Source organism: Hirundo rustica, chromosome 15 (genome assembly GCF_015227805.2).
Source record: "Hirundo rustica isolate bHirRus1 chromosome 15, bHirRus1.pri.v3, whole genome shotgun sequence".
Taxonomy (NCBI): domain Eukaryota; kingdom Metazoa; phylum Chordata; class Aves; order Passeriformes; family Hirundinidae; genus Hirundo; species Hirundo rustica.
The window spans coordinates 812610-827308 of NC_053464.1; the positions used below are offsets into that span (position 1 = coordinate 812610).

The window sequence follows — 14699 nt, forward strand, 5'->3', positions numbered from 1 at the left end:
CTCTGGTTGCTCACCCGCTCTCACAGCTGGGACCCAGGAGGGGAGGCCTGAAACACAAACATAAACCTGGTTCTTTGGAAAATGGGGTGACCACTAGAGGGTGGTGGGGCACTGACCAGGCTCCCCAGGGAATGGTCCCAGCCCCAAGGCTGCCATAGCTCCAGGAGTGTTTGGACAAGGCACTCAGGGATGCACAGGGTTCCCACCCGTGTCTCTTGGGGTGTCTGGGCAGGGACAGGAGAGGACTTGGCTCCAGCTCTTAGGTCCAACTTGGGTCCAATACCTGTGGGTCCATTCCAGGGTATTCCATGATTCTGTGATCTCACCCAGCCTCTCCCTGAGCCCCAGGGCAGTGATGGGCTCTCTAGGACAGCAGCTCTATCACTGGCCCCTCACTCCAAAGCATGTCTCTGCAGCTCAGCATGGCCCTGCCAGCAGGCTGTACACTCTTCAGGGCCAGGCCAAGCCAGAACAGTGTCAAATTTCCCAACATCATTAATTCTGCTTCTTCTTCCTTCTACTCCAGCTCGGAGCTCACCGCTACAGGTGCACTGCACAGCAGAGCAGGGATCTGTGCTGGAGCAGGAGGAGGGAGCCAGGCCCTGGTTCCACAAGCCATGGCTCCAGGGGCCCCCCCACCTCCCACCATCTCCCTCCCTCAGCAATTACACCCACACAACCGGGCTGGCTGCAGCACAGACCCTCACAGCGAGACTTGGGGTTCCTTGTCAACCATGGAAGGAGGACCAGCTCCATCGCAGCCTGCCTTCCTGCGGGAGGAAAAGTGAGTCTGATCACGAGCATCTGCCAGCACCCCCAGTTTGCATTCCCTCCTTGCCTTCCCCCACCTCGCAGCATCTTCCCAGCACTGCTTTCCCCAGCTGAGCCTCTTCCCAGCCACGCTCCCCGTGCCAAGGGGAGCTCACCCACAAACCCCTCGCAGCTCACACCACCCTAAGGCTGACCCAAGCTTCAAAGCATTTCTTCACTGAGAGCACATCCAGGAAACTTTGTTTTCTCCACTCCTATTGTACTGCAGCATGCCTGTAGGAATTCATTCATGCACAGACAGCCACGCAGGCACGCACAGGCTCTGTGCTGGAGTCTCCCTGTGGAAGGAGCTCCCGGAGCCCTGCCAGGGCCGGCACAGCCAGACCCTGCACTTGCTGCTTCTCCGGATGGAAGAACTTGTCAAATTGCTGGCAAAAGCACAGGAGCTCGTAAACCTGTGCCAGCTCCACAGCGCCCAGAGTGACATAGGCCTGAGCACCTTGACTCCGTGCTGCCATTCATCCAAGCCTCGGGAGCACAGCGAGGGAGCCACAGGCACGGGGCTGCGGTCACCCATCGCCAGCACCGCCGGTGGGCTGCACACCCTCCCTTCTCCACCTTATTTTTCCTTCTTTTTCGTGATTACAGCCTGCAAACTATTACAGCAGCTCGGAGCACGTCGGGAAGGAGCTGTGCCTGGGCTTAAGTGTTTGCAGGATCAGGGCTGAGCCGTGGAGATGAACTCGCTGCTATTTATAGCGGGAAACCCTGAGCACAGCACGTGCTGGAGGGGAGCGTGGCCGGGCCTGTGTTCCTGCTAAAACCTGGTGGGGTTTTTATTTTGCCTCAGTTTGGGGATGTCAGCTGCCTGATCTCATAATTGCATTCATGTGCTGCCTGGTATTGACAAATGGTTATTTTTTAACCTTCAGGCACACCAGGTCATAGAATCACAGAGTGGTTTGGGTTGGAAGAGACCTTAAAGCTCATCCCATTCCACCCCTTGCCACGGGCAGGGACACCTTCCACTAGACCAGATTGCTCCAAGCCCCGTCCAGCCTGGCCTTGGAGACACTTCCATCCTCCTACATGTTTATAATGGTTTATAGGTGAAGTTCTATCTTTCATCACTGGTTAAAAAAATTAAAAAGGCAAGAAAACAAGCTGGAATTGAATAGTAAGCTCCCAGCTCCCAGGGCCTGCAGCTAATTAATTACACCCTGTCCTGCAGCATGAACTTCACACATGGCCCTGCGTGCCCACAGCCTGGCTAGGTGTCAGCAGCCTGACAGCAGCTCTGCCAGCACAGCTAATTATAGCGTGGGGAGCAAACGAGAGTGCCCTCCCTGCTCTCCTCTTCTCTCCCTTCCCCTCTCCTCCCTTCCTCTCCCTCCCCTCCCTGCTGATTGCTCCACTGCTGCTCTGACCAAGAGGACCCAGGGCTACAGCTCGGGCTGGGGAAGATCTTTCCATGAGGCGTGCAGGGGAACCAGTGAGCAGCACAAGGATCAGAGTCTCCAGGAGACTGTGCCAAGGGGTGTCCAAGGGCCCTGACCCCCCCCAGGGTACCTGGGCAGGGAGCAGGCCTGCCACCACACCCCCACCCTCACCCTACCCCACTGCAGAAGCCAGGCTGCTGGTGCCATGCCATGCCATGCCATGCCATGCCATGCCATGCCATGCCATGCCATGCCATCCCTGCTGTCCTTCCAGCCACTCCACCTCTCCTTGGACAGAGCTCTGCTTTTCCCTTGTGTCTCCCACCGCCTTCGTACACCCCAGCACTGGGGCTGGGGGAACCCCTCCAGTCTGCTGGAAAAGCGAGTTCATGGGAATGTCCCTCTCCTCTGGCAGCCTCAGCCTCTCGACAGGGACAGAGCACCAGATGTAAGTGGACCACAGTGGGGTGTCCTACCTCCACTGCCTGGGGTTTGCTGCCCCACAGGGGAGCCTGGGCAGCACAGACCCCCAAGCAGGCAGCAAAGCCTACATCTCAGTGAGTGGGACCAGGACCAACACAGCACAGCACCCTCAGGAAGTGCACCCCATTGTCAAAGCGCTCCTGGGGTAACACACGTGGAAAATGGGGAGGATCTGAGCAGAGCGGGGATTGTGGGGACCTGGTTGGGCACCCACCCACAAGTTATTAACAACCACAGCACACACGAGACCGGCAGGGACATGAACAGAACCCGGCCCTCACACAAGACACAGAATCCTATAGGGCTGGAATGGGTTGGAAGTGACCTTAAATCTCATTTCATTTCATCCCCTGGAGGGTCAACTTCCACTGTCCGAAGCTGCTCCAAGCCCTGTCCTACCTGGCCTTGAACACTTTCAGGGATCCAGAGGGAGCCACGGCTTCTCTGGACAACAACATCCACCCAGAGCTCCAAACACCACTGGAGAGCAGTTCTCTCATGCTTTTGGCCCCAAAAGTGGCTCCCCAAGGTCACACAGCACCTGACCCAATCAGAGTAAATCTGAATCCCCACTCCCAGGAATGTGGCAGCCACCACAAAATGATCTTAACTGATCTTAAACAGCCCCAGCAGGGCTGTTTGCAGAATGACATGCCTACCACAAAACAAGGCTGCTCCTCACAGCTGGCCTCTTCATCATCCTCCTCTTCCTCCTCAACACCCAGCACTGAGCCCAATGCATGGGAAACCTGCTCCTCTTGCACTGCTCATCCCCAGGGAGCTGATGAGGCTGGGCAAGCTGAGTGCTGCCGAAGGCTACAACACGCTCCTGGGGCGCTGCCTCAGCTTTACTTCAAGCCAACAGGAGCTAAAATACGGTTTGGTCAGGACAGTGACAGATGTAACTCGGAGGGAGCACCTGAGCTCCACCAATACAGAGCAAACCCACTGCTGAGACACTGCAGGAACCACTCCAGTAGCTGGGTAACATGGAAAGGTCTGTTCTGAGCACCCCTTCGCCACTGCCACTGGCCAACATAAGTCCTCTAGGCCTAAAAATTCACTTTTACACTCAAGTTAAAAGTGTTTGTTTGTTTGTTTGTTTAAATATGACTTGTAACATATCAACAAACCCATTCTGGAGCAGCAAGCTCTCTGAAATTCATATCAAGCTCTGGCTGCCCCATCCCTGGAAGTTCCAGGTTGGATGGAGCAACCTCAGATTGCGGAAGGTGGCCCTGCCCATGGCAGGGAGTGGAATGAGAAGGGCTTTAAAGTCCCTTTGGGATGAGTCCCTTCCATTTCAAACCACTCCACGATTCTAGCATAATATGCCACAGGTTTTTGAGAGCATCACCAATGTGAGCAGAGAAAAACTTACAAGAACTTTATCTATTTTGGTTACAGGTGACGCTTTAAGAAGAAAGAGCCCCTGGAGCTTTGCACATTTCTCTTGGAACAGCCATTCCTGAGGGATGGAGGCACTGGTTCAGTCCTGGCCACCCATTTCTCATCCAGACAGCAGGGGAGAAGGAACCAGGGCATGAGGATACCCCTCCACCCCACAAAGCACACAGCTTCCCACAAAGCCACCCCATCTGGTAGTAAGAGTGAAGTCAGCAGTAAGATGGGGACAATGATGACCTTGCCATGTCCCCAAGCCCACCTTCCCACGTGGAACAGCCAGTCCCTCACTGCTCCCACAACTGCATCCATCCCCTGAGCATTTACACAGGCTCCAGCCAGCCAGCCAACCACCACTAAATATTTAGGAATCAAACTCCATAAAGGAAGCACAAGACACACTATGGAATAAATTGAGTACATTAGAAAAAGCCCAGAGAGGAAAAATAGATTTTTGGAACATGTTCTCAATCTCATTAATTGGGAAGACAGCCTTGGAGGGGGAAAAAAAATTATTATATCCTCCCCAAACCATTATCCGCTCTTCAGAGTGTATCATATGAAAACAGTTATATAAAAGAATAAATTATATTTGGAATGGCAAGAACCCCAGAATAAAGCTAGGAACTCTGATGTTCCCATATAAAGATAGGAGACAGTTATCTGTTCCAAATTTTCCAGTTTTCTGCTGTGCCAATTCAAATTCACTACATACCAGCATAGCCATATAAAGGGGACTCCACCCATGCGAGCTTGGAAAGAGCAGTAATCCCCCAAACTATCAATTTAATGTATGGGGAGAGAAAATGAGGGAAGAATGTACTCCCAGAAGGACCGCTCTGTTAACGACATGGCACGGGGCTCCAGAACGTGTGCACAGGAACATTATTTACAGGGACTTCTGCATTGTGAGACCTGAGCTGAAATCGAGATTTCTGCATGCAGACACCAGCGATGCTGCAAATTAAATGTCCGTTTCCAGATCCAATCAGAACTTTATTTTTGTTTTATTTTCTACTATTTGCTCGGTGTCACGTTTCTTGGCCGGCACTAGGAAATCATCTCTTCCTTGGGGATTTTTAAATACATTTTCAGCCCATCTTGCTGGGCTCTCCTGAGCAGCAGAGGAGGAGTGAGGATGCCTCAGGGCAGGGCTAGCACCAGGCAGGGTCCTCTCAGCCTGACCCCTGTGGAGGTGCTCCGGGCCCAGCCCGGGATGTCGGTGCTGACCACAGCACCCAACCATGCAGGAACCCCCGGACAGGCAGCCTCAGCTCCCTCTCACCCCGCACTGGATCTGAGGTAGATAAAAATCCTCCTTTTTCTTGGATTTCTGCAGATGCAACACAGCTCTGGGAATGCTGTTAGCACGAGCACAAGGCACTGGTGTGGGCTGGGGCACAGCAGCAAGGGGCAAGTGACACAAACATGGGTGGCAGGATGTGACCCTGAATCTGGCCACACACTCCTGAGCCCCCAGGAACGTGTTTGCCATGTTTGAAACTGCTCAACAAGCGGGTTCCTTGCCTGAACTACACAAAAAATACACAAAGTGCAGCTGGTATCTTTCCAGGTTTTCTTTCCTGTTTGGAATTCCTGCAGTGAGTGCCCCAGCAGCTCCATATTCCTCCCACCAGAGCTGTGGAGCCACCTCGCACACCAGGAGGTGAGAAGATAGGAAGAATGGCTAGGAGATGGAAATCTGGGCCAGGAGATGGAAATGAGGGCTACAGCCCATCTTTCATCAGTTTTTAAATCAGTCAAGGGTTGGGCACAGAGCCCACAGAGCCCTGTCACCGATCTGAAGCTTCCAGGTCCCCCTCCCTGGAAGTGTTCAAGATGACATTGGACTGGGCTTGGAGAAACCTGGTATGATGGAAAGTGTCCCTGCCCATGGCAGGGGGTTTGTACAACACGAGCTTTAAGTTTCCTTCCAACCCAAACCATTCCATGATTCTACGAAGCAGCAGCCTGAAGAAGAAATTGTTTTCTCCAGCTCTACCAATCTAATAAAAATCGTTACAAAATAAAACAACAACAACAAAAACATCTAAAAAACAAGAACCTTCTAGAAAGCACCTCTTCTCATGCCCTGAGACCCTGATGAGGACCAGCAGCACCACGTCTGAGCTCCCCCCGCGCCATCGGCACCGCGCGGCACTGGAGCCGGCAGCGCCCTGGAAAGGAGCCGGCAGCCAACAGCAAGCCCTGCCCAAGCCATCAGAATGGATATGCAGATAAACCAGGTCAGAGAAGAGTTTCCATCCCGGCCAGACAGTGACTAAGAGACGGCATTAATTTGTTACTCGGCCCCAGTTTAACTTTTCAGACCAAGAAGAGCCAAACGGTTGTTCCAAGTGAAAAAAAAAACCCTGCAGGGTGCATTCCTTTGCCCTGTCCCAGGAATACCCAGGGATTCATGATTTCAAGATGGAGCTGACAGCTCTTTCATATATCACTAAGAATAACAAACCAACCTTTCTGTTTTTCTTTTCATTCCCCAAATGCTATTTACTGGTCGCAAGAAGCCACACGTCATGTTCACAGGGCACTCCAGGGAGGTGGGGCTGGATGAGCTCCACATGCTCTTAGTGCAACACATCAAACCACCACAGACAACAAAAAGTTGTTTTACTGGCAGTCCTGCTGTCAGCACGGAGAATGAAGAGTGTGTGAGGGAGCATCCACCTTCCACTCCTTTCTGGACTCCACGTGAAGGCTCCTGGTAGCTTTACCAGGGATGTGAGACTGAGAACACACCTGACCAACTCTCTGGAGCCTGAAAGCCCTTCCAAATCCATTCAGAATTTGAGAACCTGCTATAGCACCTGTGCCCGTTGCACTGCCTGGCTGGGACAGTCCCCACAGCACAGCAGGTACAGCGTGCAGGGAGGGACCTGGCTGCCCAGGTGAAGGGACAGCAGCCAATGCCCCACTGCAGGGCCCAGTGACCCCAGCACCACACAGAGGGCTGGGTATCACCAGAAACTATCACACAACAGCCTTTTATTCATTTTTTCCTTTTAGGGCCTCTAGAAAATGGTGTTTTCAATGACTGGGCTCAGAGACTCATCCAACATCATGCCAAGATGGTGGCAGTTGTGCCCAGGGAGAGGCATCCCCAACCCCACAGGTGCCCTCCTGTCCCTGGGCTGAGGCTGCAGGGCATGGGGCACCACAGGCTCTCTGGGATGCCCTTCACCACCACAAAGCATTTGTTCCTGCAGGCAGAGGAGATTTGACACTGCCAGCCTGGCCAGGTGCAGCACAGCAGAGCTCTAAACAACCACTGCCACAGCGCTCGAGTCCAGCTCCAGCTGCAGATGGAGCAGAAGGGATGCCCATGACTTGATACAGCCACAGTAAACCCTGCCAGAGAGCTCCGACCACATCGTACCCACATCTTGTTTTATAAAACCATGGGCTGTCTCACGGTAGGTCAGGTCAGAGCTGTGCAGAGCTTTCAGCCCCAGCATCCCTCTCATGAAAAATTCCCAACCAGTTCTGCCAAATCCACCTCCCTGCAGCCACCCAGCATGAGAGCTGGTACAGCACACCTCAGTCAGGCCCCTCCGGAACCCAAACAGTCCCTTCTCCTCCACCACTCAGGACCTGGGAACCGTTTTTAGTCCATAAACAAACAAGCCTGAGGAATGCCTGTGGGCCAGTGGCGTGATGGGAGAGCCCAGAGCGGCCCAGCCCCACGCAGGACCTCAGTGGCAGCACGCTGTCACTTGAGGGACAGAACGGTGACAGTCCTCACACCCCCAGGACAGGGAAATCAGGGGGACAGGACCTACGTGGTCTCCAGTAAAACCCCAGGCAGCTGCAGCTGAGCTGGCTTGTTGCAGGAGGACAGCCCAGCCCAGCATCCCCGGGCAAGCTAAGAGGCATGGAGAGAGGGCTCTTACATTGAGGCAGGGCATCCTCCACGGCAGCTGAGGCAAGTCGGAGGAGCTGTGCCGAAATGCAGCGGCTGCTGGGGAGGCAGGTGACACATCCTGCGTGCAAAAGACACATCTACAACCTGCTGGGGCTTTCAGGGCTGGGCAGGGCTCCTGCTCCTCCCCGTGCCACCCACAGCCCTTCCTTGTGGCACCCACTCCAGGTCCCACCCTGCAGCTCCTGCCACGTCCTCATGCTCACCCCATCCTACCGAGCCCAGCTCTGGCTTGGAGGGCACAGGAGCCCTCCAAACCTGGGCTCAGGATTGGGCCAAACTCACACCCCACTTAGCCATGGCTCGGAGGCACGGCAGCTCAGGGCTGGCTGCCGCGGTGCCCCTGGAGAGGGCCCTCCTCTGGCGTGTCCCTGGTCAGGCACAGCCCCTCCTCTGGCACATCCCCCCACACACAGGGCTCTGCGCAGAGCTCCAGCTCGGCACTCCACAGGGCAGCAGTCCCCCAGGATGCTTGCTGAGCCCATCTGGCCTCCACCACAGCCAGAGCCACAAAGTCTTCATGAGCCTCATGGAAAAAGCAAGTGCCTTGAAATGCGTTTTTGCTTTTTCCCAGTAAATCTCTTTGGTACCCCCCTAGTCTGATGTGAAATCACTCACCATCTCTGCAGTACTCAGAGCTGCACAGTGGTCCCTGCTTCTTCCTATCGCTCTCGTCGTCTTCTTCCTTCTTCTCTCCTCCTTGTCTTCCTCCTCTCCCTCCTGGGTGGGCAGGCCTTCCCTGCCGGGAGGGCAGCAGCCTGTTCCAAGATCCCTATCTGGCCGCCCACAGCCTCTCCCAACAATTACAGGCCTCTGTGGCTGTCCCAGGTAAGCAGCAATGACAGACCTCGAGGCAACTCCATGGAAATGTGTGTTCAGAGGCAGGGTTACCTGTCCCTGCCAGCTCCTGCCTGCAATGGGTTGGAAAAGGAGCATTCTGCACACCCTGGCAGCGTGATGATCTCAAACAACTGGATAGAGGAAAATGAAAAGACACCAACCTGTCCCTAGAAAACATGGGTTTAAATATTTCCTAGGGTCCCTGCATCATTCCAGTGGCCCCAGCCCCAGCCCCATGGCTTCTCCTCAGCACAGACAGGTCTGTGGGGCTGGGGTGCCCACCCCAAAAGCTTGCACGAGCCCAGCATGCGCAAAGACAAAGTGATCCTTTAATGCCGCATCCACATCCAAAGATCATTGGTGAAATCCCACAGGACAATCTGTGGCAGCCACACTCAAGGTGTGGGTGCTGAGGCACTGGGTAGTGCAGGGAAGGGCCCTGGGCAGTGGCTGCAGGAAAAGCCTCGACACCTGGGCTCAGGTGCAGCCATTCCCTAAAGAGGCACGGGCAGGGATGGCAGTGGGGCACAGATGTGATATGTGGCTGTGGCTCTCACCAAACATTCGCTTCATCTCTGGCTTCCTGGGTGTGATCTCAGTGAAAGCCCAGAACCACCAACCGAAGGGCAAAGCTGGGAATTCCCAGCTGCAGCAGACACCAAGCCCGTGCTGCTGACACAAGGTACAGAAAACTTACAGCTACAAACCCGCCACAAACCCCTCCATACTCCGCAAGCAACAAATGACATTGTTCTCCTGTCCCATCCCACAGGAGCCACTGAAGGCATCACTCCCCTTGCCTTATCCCTGTGTGACTCCCAGCCCTGCCCAGCAGCACCGGCCCTGCCAGATTAACGCTCTGCATGGACTCACCCCAGCTTCCCTGTGCTTTGAAAACAGCAGCCTCTGACCTCAGGAGGGGTTTGTGCCCTCCCCAGGGTCCTGTGTTTCCCACTCCCACCGTCTGTCCCGTAAAAGCCCTCACACCTCCCCGCTAAGCAGGACAACCAGGAGCCCCAGTCCTGTCCATCCATGCCCCAGAGGAAGCAGCACCGCAAGGAGTTCCCTGGTCCCTTCCTGCTGCTCCACCTGTGTATTTAGGGACGTGTGGCAGATGGGCACACCAGGGAGGATGCAGGAGCCTCAGGTCCAGCACAAGCTTGTGGCAAGTGAGCAGCACCCAAACCTTGCTGATCAAAGGTGGAGAGAGTGACTAAGAAACAAATATGAGCGTAGATCTTTGGGAAGGGTGAGGAGGAAAAAGGTTGAGGAAGAACTGCCTGAACTGGGATAAAGAAACTCTTGCAGCGTTTCTAGACCCCATTTCTCTCCAGAAAGAGCCAAAACCTTAACAGAAGTTTGTGTTAAAGCCTCTGATCTTCACTGGGATCTCACCCCTGGGTACCACATGTTCACACAGCCAGGGAGAGCCACTGCCCAAATTCAACTTTAATTCAAATAACATTAAAAAGATACTGCAGGGATTAAGTGACCTGACAAGCTACAGACACACCCAGGGACAGAAAACTAATAGTGTGTGTCACAACAGGCCCTCCTGGAACTCACCCCATGTGCCTCAGTTTACCCAGTCATTATGGGCAGGTGCGGCTCCTGCAGGGCAGGGGGAGGTCAGGTGCAGATCACAGACTCATGAAACCATGGAGCTGTGGAATCATGGAATGGTTTGGGTTTGGAGAGAACTTAAAACTCAACTCATCCCACCCCCTGCCATGGCCAGGGACAGCTTCCACTAGCCCAGGTTGCTCCAAGCCCTGTCCAGCCTGGCCTTGGACACTTCCAGGGATCCAGGGGCAGCCACAGCTGCTCTGGGCACCCTGTGCCAGGCCCTGCCCACCCTCCCAGGGACCAATTTCTTCCCATATCCCATCTAATCCTACTCTCTCTCAGTTCAAAACCATCCCCCTATCACTACATCCCCTTGCAAATACATACACACACACACTCCCACCCACCCACATTAAATACGTGTTTGTATTTTATCTTTATATAGTGCTGTTCCCAGGACGGCTCCCATGGGAAGCACAGCCCCGTACTGCCTTTGCTGGGGGTCGGGATGAATAATCAAGAGGAGGGAGGAAAGCCATGGCCCTGGGGGTCTGCCTGCAATCAGGCAGCATTTCAGCAGTGCTGAGGGAAGAAATTAAAGAAATAAATCGTATTTTGTTCTTGCTTAGTGAACACTCACTAGAGAGTCATGATGAAACCACACATACACTTTTCCAGGCAGGAGACAGCGGTGCTGGGAATCACGGGCTGGTCCCTGAGCGGCACAGGGATGTGGGTCCTCACAGCAGGAGCAGGATGGATGCTGACAGGGAAGGAGGTGTCAGAGCACAAGGAGCTCTGGCTGGGGATGTGATGGATTTGCTATGCCTGAAAAGCTGGGCTGCAATGAGACGGTGGGAGAGGAGCTGAGGGAGGAGAGGGGAGGTGCAGCCTGAGCCCTGCGGCTGGCACAAGAGGGGCAGCAGAAAACCCCATCACAGGACAGACCCTGCCCGATGCCACCACTGCACTGCCGGGGATCACCTGCTCCCTTGCCTGTGCCCTGCCCTTGGGAATAAGCTGGCCAGGAGCATCCCGACACCTCGGCATTCCTGGCAGCAGCAGAGCAGGCATGGTGCCTGCTACAAAAAATGAATTGGCAAAGCCAGTTTGGGGGCAAAAGAGCTGTTTTTTGGAGAGGGGAGAAAATAATATAATTAAACCCCACCCCCCCCCCCCCAAAAAAAAAAAAAAACAACAAAAAAAGAAAAGAAAAAGGAAAAGGAAAGACAAAACCGCTGTGTAAGAGATGAAGGGAGGGGGGGGGAAAGTTGAAAAGAAATCCCTGGGGAATTGTGGAGAAGAAGAAAGAGCATAGACACGCCAGGCGAGCTGGAGTGAGAGCCAGGGAGCAGGAAGCGCCTAACTAGGATGGAGACAGAGATACTACAGAACCCTGGTGACGTCATGCCGGAGTCGCAGCGGTTTCCAAAACAACTCCAAACCCTAGCGCCCAGAGAGGGAGTGAGGAGTGCAGGAGAAGTGGAAACGAGATGGGGCTCGGCTCTCAGAGGGAGCTGGAACAGGAGCTGGAGGCATCTGCAGAGCTGAGCCCGCTCCCAGTTCCCCGTCGGTTTGCTCTGGCGGGACGGGCTCTGGGGAGCCGGCAGCCACGGAGACAGAGGTTATTGTAGAGCCAGGAAGCTTCAGAAAAGAAATTCCTGAGGGTGTTTTCCTAATTGACACGTACAATGAAGTTACAGTCCCCCAAAGCCCCTCGCTGCAAGAAGGTAAATGCTGGATGCTCCCAGAAGCAGAGCCAAGGAGTGAGCAACAGCAGAGCTGGCGACCCAGAGGAAATAAATCTGCACTAAATGGGAACCACACACAGAGAGTTGTCCTGATGGCAGCGGGCGGCTCTGCCCCAGCCTGTTCGGATTAGAGGGTTTTATGGCTGTGCTGGCCCTGGGGAGCCTGGCCAAGGCGGCTGGGTCGGCTCAGGGCTCTGTGAGGAGGGTGGAGAACAAAGTGAGAAGGCAGAGTGAACCCCCGGGGTCATGCTGTGGTGCCCCTCGTCCGGGGCATGCAGTGTGGGGCTGCCTCCTGTGCCCCCAGCCCAGCCCGCAGCTGCTGGATGGGTATGGCAGCCCTGGCACCCACCCTACGGATGAGGAAGCGCGGCACAACAGCCCTGGCGCCTTCTCCTGTCCCACAACGCCAGGTGTGTTTCTTTTGGAGGCTGCAGGAATTCCTGCTGCTTCTCCACTGCCTGCCTGGCCAGAGCCAAGCCCAAGGCTGCACCTGGGTGCTCCCACACCTTTGCTCTCACATCTCACCTCCTGCCAGGCTGGAGCATGCAGGTGCTGCTGGTGACTGGCACAGCTGTAACTGGGCTGTCCTGGGGCCAGGACTGATCCTGGAGTTCTGATATCCTGCTGGATGTGGAGGCCTGGATCCTGCTGGGACACAGGGATCCCCACTCTGTAACACTGCTGCACATGTGATGAACCTCTTGGTTTCAGTCTGTCCAACAGCTCCCGTGGCTTCTGCCAAGGGATGCAGCCTGCAGGGAACACTGCCAAACACACTGGCCAGGAGAATGGGTGTCACAGCACACCTGCAGGGGTCCAGGGTGGGAAAAGGACCCAAGAGGGGTGAGTAGGGCACAAACAAGCAGCAGCAGGGCACAGGTTGCACAAAGCAGGTTTGGCCACGAGCCCACCTTGCAAACCACCCAGGGAAATCCACGGGAAGGCAGCGGGACCCCCAAGGCGGCGAGACAGGCAAATGTTAGGGTGGAACTGCCAAGAGATGTCCTCGGTGCCGGCACAGCCACGTCCCCTGTGCATACACCAGGAGCAGGCTGGCCACAGCAGCAGCCCCTGCCTGTCACCCTCCCCTGGGCCCTTTCCCGGCTCCCTGGTTAAATCCCCCCGCGGCTGCCTTCCTGCCCGGGGGCGAGGAGAACCTGACTCACGAACTAGCAGAGATTAATAAGCGAGCAGAGGAGCGGGGCTCATCCTCTGAGCCGGCAGCTGAATCACCGGCTCCGGCTGCTCGCGCATTGTTCCAGCGCTGAGTCAGTGCTGCTGCGCTGGGGAACAATGGCAGCGAGCAAAACTTGTGGCCTGTGAAATCCAGCAGCACGGAGAAATCAAAAAAGAAGTGTCGCTGTAAGCAAGCTAATAGGGCTACCCATGGAGTCCCAGAAAAGCAGTGCTCTGGGCTCCAGCTTCCCCTCCCAGAAATCCAAACCCGCAGCCCCTCACAGGGCCGCCGCGCTAGGCAGCGGCAGCTTTCTTTCTGCTTAAAAGCTGCCACCTCTGTATTTATAATTTTTTTTATGTTCAAACTTAATTGGATGACGTGGTCTGCTTGTTCCTCCCACCCCGGATGAGCTGCACGTGTGCTGCACACAGATATCCCAAGCCCTTCCCATCCCTGGCAGTGGCCAGGGCCAGGTTGGACAGGGCTTGGAGCACCCTGGGATAGTGGAAGGTGTCCCTGCCCAAGGCAGGCAGGTGGAATGAGATCAGCTTTAAGGTCTTTCCATCCCAAACCTATGCTATTCCCACAGCTCCCATACTCACAGTCCTCGTCTATCACTTCCTCCAAAAGTATAAGATGGAATTTTGAAGGATGAAGGAAACAGTAATTCCTGGAGAAATGCTGTCTCAGAGCAAGTGACAACCACCCTTCTCAAACTCTCCAGATCATCCCTAGCTGCCAGACTGCCAGGGTTCTCCATCTCTCCCAGGTAAGGAGAAAGTCCCACTCCAGCCAGGTGTGCCAGCCCCCTTCTGCCACCCCAGAACAGCTCCTGCCATACAGCAGTGTGAACAGTCACTGCTTGCTGGGCCTTGCAAAGTAAATTATATTTCACCTCAAAATGAAGCAAAAGCCTCCTGCACTCAACATCCTGCTTCCTGAGCTTGGGAAGGAGCGTCTCAAGTCCTCTTAGGGTCCTTGTCCACCCACAAGCCACACACTTGTCAACCTGGAAAGTACTTTGTTGATACACAGGACACAAAAACTTGGAGAAACAAGGGACTAGAACCTGGATTCATGGAGCAGAGATGTGAATCAGCTTGAGAAACATGGTCAGCTGCTGGTCTGTCCTTAAACACAGCCCTGAATTACAAACACCACTGTGCCCTAAGTGCCTCTTTCTGATCATATCAACCCCAGACGAGTCCCAACCTCCCCTGACACCAGCTAATGATTGGGCTTTGAAGGTGCTGCATGGCAGCAAGTTCTGCAGGTTAACAAGAACATGGGGCAGCCCTGCATCTCCCTCCTTCCAGCCCGGTGTAATG

The 14699-nt window shown here is 54.7% G+C and overlaps 1 protein-coding gene across 9 annotated transcripts in view; it reads right to left on the reverse strand.

Moving 5' to 3' along the window:
* The window catches only part of LOC120759782 (ankyrin repeat and fibronectin type-III domain-containing protein 1-like), a 243601-nt gene that overhangs the window by 74573 nt on the left and 154329 nt on the right, over positions 1-14699 (reverse strand). The window lies entirely within an intron of this gene.